The sequence below is a fragment of the Carassius auratus genome, chromosome 12, assembly GCF_003368295.1.
Source record: "Carassius auratus strain Wakin chromosome 12, ASM336829v1, whole genome shotgun sequence".
In the NCBI taxonomy this organism is placed as follows: domain Eukaryota; kingdom Metazoa; phylum Chordata; class Actinopteri; order Cypriniformes; family Cyprinidae; genus Carassius; species Carassius auratus.
The window spans coordinates 4,456,248-4,462,887 of record NC_039254.1 but is presented as its reverse complement, the minus strand read 5'-3'; positions in this window follow the sequence as shown (position 1 = coordinate 4,462,887).

Sequence of the window (6,640 nt, the reverse complement as noted above, 5' to 3'; positions counted from 1 at the left end):
CGTGTGTTTGCATGAGCGCAAGCACCAGGAGAAGACATGTAGGACTACAAGTTTGATCAGTGTCATCTGGTCGTTGACGCAGAGAGAGTTCACAGAAGTGTGCTGGTAGCATTTTTGCAGAAGTTGACGACTTGCTAGAAGTAACATTTGACCCCGTTCACATGACAGCGAGGTTCCACCACGTGCATCATTACAAGCTTTAACACAGAGTTAAAATCAGAGTATTGCGCCATGATCTAAGATGCTAAATCATGTCAGTGCTTGTTCTCTCTCTCTCTCTCTCTCTCTCTCTCTCTTACTCACCTTGTCCTCTTGTGTGTTGGCCCCCTGGGTGATCAAGTTTCAGCCCTCTGTCCTCCTGGCAGGCAGAGGGATTAAATGTTCATGCATAGGGAAGTGACACCACCAGTGTCTGGACAGGAACATGCTTCTCAGACTGTAATCAAAGCACTATCTTTCATTCTCTCTCTCTCTCTCTCTCTCTCTCTCTCCTGTCTAGCTCACATTTGCTCACACTTATGTTTTCTTACTTATATTCATATACTTGTTTCTAAGCTGTTAAAGAGTTTTAGCCATTTTTTCCCCAATAAATATAATCTAGTTTTTGTATCGGTCAAGTGACATAATCTCTGGTGGAAGTGTATTTGCTAATCCGAACCAATTACAGTGATGTCGTTATGGTGTGTAATGTGTTGAAACACCTGTGACATATAAATCTAACTTGGTCACAGATCTTATTAACAGCTGATCCTTCACATTCTCAAGTGTTTTATTGGGAATGCTGGCTTATAGCAGATGAGTGTCCTGGTCAGGAAGTGGCTGTCCTAATGTTTCATATACACTTGAGGAATGTGTCCATATGTGCAGTATAGAGCACTGTACATGACACTGTACACAACTGAGTCTTGTACAAGTGTTGCTTGTAAAATGTTCTGTAAATGGGCCACTGACGTGACACTCCATTTTATCCTTTAATGTATTAAAAATACATAGTTGGATACAGTCTAGAATAGCTTTCTTCTATGAGGAGCATGCTTTTAATTCTGATTTAGAATTCCTTTTTATTATGTGGTGGTCAAAAAGATAAAAAATAAAAATAAAACAATGTTAGGGTGATAAAACTGTCCTGATAGGAAAAGCCTCATAAAAAATAAACTCTTGAAAGAAAACCTTAAGTATTTTCTGTAATGAAAATGTAACGAAATATTTAAACAAATATGACTTTTAGATGACAAATAAAATGAAAAAAAAAAAGAATTATATTTACTGCATACAAGATGAAACGAAAGAAATTATAACATTTTATAAAAATTTAATTAAATATTTTATAAAAAAATTGAATGATACTTTTAGAGTCATAACATGAAACCTTTCTTGAAGGTGGTATAAAAGATTTTCAGAACCGTACGAAAAAACAATGAACACAAAGAGTATACTTTTCTATAACGTGGCATATATGTTTTAAACTAGATTTTTAATAAAGATTTTTCTTTTCTTTTTTTTTTTAATCTGAAACACAAATACTAATTATTAGCTTATTTGCCTCAACAATTAATTTTCCATACCATAAATGGTATTGTACAGTTGTACAAGAATGCATTCAGTATAACAGTGCTGGGAGCATTTCCTCTATAATTCCATCAAATTATTCAAACAATAGATTTTTTTGCATACAGTGATTACGGGAAACATATTTCCTAACCACAAATACAATGTTTGTTTATGAAAGGTTTAATATTTCAAAAGAGCTGTCGGAGCCTAAAATCAACAAATGATTACCATACACTCTGTCTTTCAATATAGCTGTCAAGATACCATACACACTAACTAGAATAAAATGGAATGGAACGAGTGATTGATGTCACTCTTAGTTTTGTTCTCAGTCCCCTCTGGACCAATAAGGACTAGTCAAGCTCACAGATAACCTGTTTAAAGTGGCCACAGCCTCCCTCTGTGATACTTGTTGTTGTATAGTTTCTGCTTGTTCTGGTGTTATGAAGAGAGTTCTGTAAATATTTTGTAACCGTCTACTGTGCCAGTGAAACCATACACTCTCTACAATGTGGAAAACATTCTGACTACATACTTGTCTTCTGCTTGCCAGAGACTGAAAACAGATCTTGGGACTCGGGGACAGCAATCAGTCCAGTTGACTGGGTCATCTGACCTGTTCTAAGACAGCTGTCCTGCTCTTAAGCCCCGTTCCCTGTGCTAAACGGGGGTCAACACATTTAACCACTAAGTTATGGGAGCAATTTGAGGAAGAAGCAGAGAGAGGCTTTTTGGGGGGAAGCCTGTACATGACGCTTTCCGTGCCGTCTGACCTTTCCACCATGATACTCTAACTGCTAATTCAAATACCAGCAGGATTTGTAACGCCGCACAAATCAGCTTCATCAGACTTGGTCATGAAGGTTTATAAATCAACAGTGGGGGCCTGATTTTGGAGTCTGTCAGTGTAAAGAGCTTTGTGTGTAAGATTAGGTCTGCATGCGATGCATGTCAGTGTGCGTGTATGTTTGAAGTTTCTAAGTCTAAACAAGGTTGTTAGGCCTGTGCTGATAGGTCTAAATGTGTGCTAATGACAAAGTGTTAATGGAGGGTTGGGTTGATATTGACACTCTAAACCTGTGTTATTCCCAGTGGACCGACAGCAGGATTTGAAACTGTGTTTGGGGTGGTGTGTGTGTGTATACATTTGCTGATTTGTAAGTGTGTGTGTGTGTTTGCTCATTGCCAATGGCGCTGAGTTTCCATAAAGGATACTTTTACACAGCAGCAGAATGCAGTTGTCATTCCTTTATTTGAGTAAATGGGCTTAAAAAAATACTTTTAGTTATTTAACAATAGAAATATATCACTATATGTCACTGGATAGATGAGATGATGGTTGTAAATTACTGTAAAGGCTTAAACGTGCTGTATGTAAGATTTTGACTCTCCTAAAGCATAAAAAATACCATAATATGTTGGCAGATATTTAAGAAACATGCTAAGTTAACATACTTGTTTATCTGAAAAACAATGCTACAGTCAGTTCTCCTTTGAAAAAGTGCGTTCGGGGCCGGAATGCCTGTCAAATTATGTACTCGTTCCTGTTGGTGTATTCAATCTGGAAACCTGCGAGTGTGTCAAGTTTGAGGAGGAGGCCAGGTGAAAAAAAATCCTCTCCATTTTTTTTTTATTTGGACTGCAATACCTAGTTCAACCATTCAGTGTCAATCCTACATACAGCACCTTTTATACAAGGAATTGTTCACCCTAAAATTAAAAGTTTATCATCAGCTCTTTACCCTCAAGTTGTATGAGTTTCTGATATAAATAAGATATTTTGAAGTGTGTTGACAGTAGCCATTGACTTCCAAATTATCCCTATGACTATCCCTTTGAATCCATCCTTTGATTTGCAATGTATATATGCTATAAGCATATTTTCTTTCGTTTTATTTTTCACTTTTACTTTTCCATGAATATTCCTGTTTCAAAATGTTATTTGATATGATTGATATTTGTCCTTATTGCCAAAATTAAGTGGCCTATTCATTTTTCAAAATGTTGCAATGAAATGTTCTGGGTTTTTTTTGTTTTTTGTTTTTATATGCTTAAAGTCGCACACAGTTCGGTTTTTTACAGCCACATTCTATAACCAAACTCACACCTGTAAATTATCAGAGCTCACAACCACATCTTTGCATTTTGTTATAGTTTTGGTAACTTACAGGGAGATATGAGCTGCATGTCTCTGAAGCTTAGATACAGTCCTCATCGTCCACTGAAGCTGCTGTCAGTTTAATGGTCTGCGTGTGACCTTAATTGCTTTTGTCAATTAATTAAAAATTTGAAATACTGACCCAGGCCTCTATAGAGAGCCGCAGTTGGTTTCTGGAAGTAATTATCATTCATTTTATCCATAGGGGAATTTAAGACAGGTATATGAGCTGCGAGGTTAATATTTTATGCTTTTGATCAAATCTCAGTCCACATTATTTCAACTTATTTAAATAATATTATTCCTAATAGAAAAAAAAACTGCATTACCCATGAATCTGCAAGGAAAGCTTCAACAATCAGATGAAGCCCTGCAAATGACTTACTAGTTAGAATCTCACTCAAAACACTCGTCAAAAATAGTATCCTTATCTCTCAAAATCTCTAAACATATTTTTACTATATATACACTATATATAATACATAATATATACTTCAGTTTTATATTTCGCCATAATTTTTAATTTGATTAGGTCTTTTGCAATGCTTCATTGGATTCTTTTTACAGATGTTAAGTAGAAAGTCTCAGTCTTTTTGTCAGATTTTGAAATAGATTTTGAATCAAAGTTTGTAATGTTGTGAATCACCTTGCAGCTGGTTGTTTTGGTTCATGGTTTATAACTTTAAAAAAAAAAAAAAAAAAACCTATGGGAAGGATTAATTTGAGAAATACTCCAAAAAACATTACACTCATGTTTTTTTTTATATGAATGTTAGCATAATTATAAAAATAAATAATTATGAATTTTAAATGCACTCTTTGGATCCCTTTACCTCTCATTTTACTTTTTTCTTTTTTTTCTTCTTTTTTTGCCTAACAGGGGATTTTTAATGCAAATACATTTGCATGGCAGGACTCATGGTTCATAGTTGTGTTAGTTTGTGACAAAGGGTCTGCTACATTCATTCGTGACCTAATTACATGCAAGTGTTGGTGAGACAATATACTCATAACATAAATATAATATAATATAGTCAATAAAATAACCATATTCACATTACACTAAATTACTCACTACATATATACAGTATACATACACACATACAGTATATATATATATATAAATATATATATATATATATATATATATATATATATATATATATATATATATATATATATATATATATACTAGTGTGTACCATGCTAGATAGAAGAGATGACTTCTAAAGTATATGCAAAACTAGTCAAGAGATTTGTTATCAATATCACTCATAATACCATGACTGAAACGTTCCTTTAAATCACAGGATTTTGTATAGTGGTACACACACCGATAGCAATACACACTCATACATCCATGAACACATAAAAAAAAAGGTATTTTTGGCGAAGTCAGTTGGCCTGAAATGAGTCCTCAGTAATTCGCTATAGAAGAGTTTGGGGTGTATAGGTTTACAGTGTATGCCGCAGGCACATCCTCTCACTAATGTTACAACGCAATGTTATACCAGCATTGTTCAGATCCAGAAAATGACACTTCCCTTAAGGGCATGCACATCAACTTACAGGCTCCACATGGCCCCACGCCCCTCTTAAACCAACTTGATTTGGCTAAAACATAATCCATCAACAGGCGAAAGTTGCAAAGATACAACAGATTGTAGATTTTAATTTAAAAGTTTACATTGCTATGTTTCTCTAGTCACAATTATATATTTTTTTATTAAAAAATAAAAATATATATTTTTAATAATATTGTTTATGCAAAGTACTTGTACTTTGATATTTTGATTCTGTCTCTTTATTTATTTATATATGCAGTTTCAGAGACAGCTTATATGCTGTTTTGTGGTGCACTCTGATAATAACCATACAACTAAACAGGTGAGCACCTGTTTTAGCAAACAAGATAAGAACATGCTAAAATTGATGTTGGTTTGCATTTAATTGATTGGACGCGTGGAGTAACCTAAGTACGTGACCTTTCTCTTGGCCTTGGGTTCCCCTGATCTTTCCACAGTGGAAACCTGTGTGATAGCAGGTTTGCTCACCTGAGAGGAGGAGAAAGGAGTGTGCTGTGAAAGGACCACACACCCCTGTGCAGCTGAATCTAAGAGCGAGACCACCTTTCCCTCAAAATGGTTGGAATTAACCAAATCAATACACCTTTGTGCTCCTTAAGCAGAGAGGAACTAATACCAACCGAGGTCTCAGACTTTACTGAGAGCTTTAAAGAGCAAGATCTTGCACCTTTTAATAAGTTTGTGGCTGGAATTATAAGAACCTGTTTGCCAATCAACTTTCAGAGCTAATGCTCCTAAACATGATCAGCATAATATAACATGTCAGACTGAAATGTTAATCAAGCTTTCAAAGACAACAATTCCTTTTTATCAAACTAAATCCTTGTGTTTTCTTTTAAAATCTGACACTCAATACTCTGGTACATCTCGATCCCACAGCAATACAGGATAAAATTAGTTTCATTTTTGCTTGAATACAAAGTATAGTGAGTATATGTTACAAACTCAAAACAGAACAAAAGAGGAAAAGCAGTGAAGTCCCAGATTGTGCACTAGCATGTTCTAATCAGTGAGACAGCAAGGGTATGATTATGGCAGAATATAATTAAAGCAAGATTCCCTGTCTTCTGGAATATTTAAAACTTGCAGAATGCATCTTTGTTATCTGAAAGAAAAAATGGAGACTGCAGCTTCACACTGCTTTTGTACTGAAACCTCTCTCTCTCTCTTTCCCTTTAATCAATTATTATTAATTTAATTTAGGATGGTTAAACTGATTTTATATTCTGTTTTCATAAAGTTGTATGGATGCAAAATTCAGAACCATCTAAACTGTTTAAATTAAGGAAGTTATTGCATGTTCCCAGACATTAACAAACTCAACAGAGTATAATCAATTTCTCTG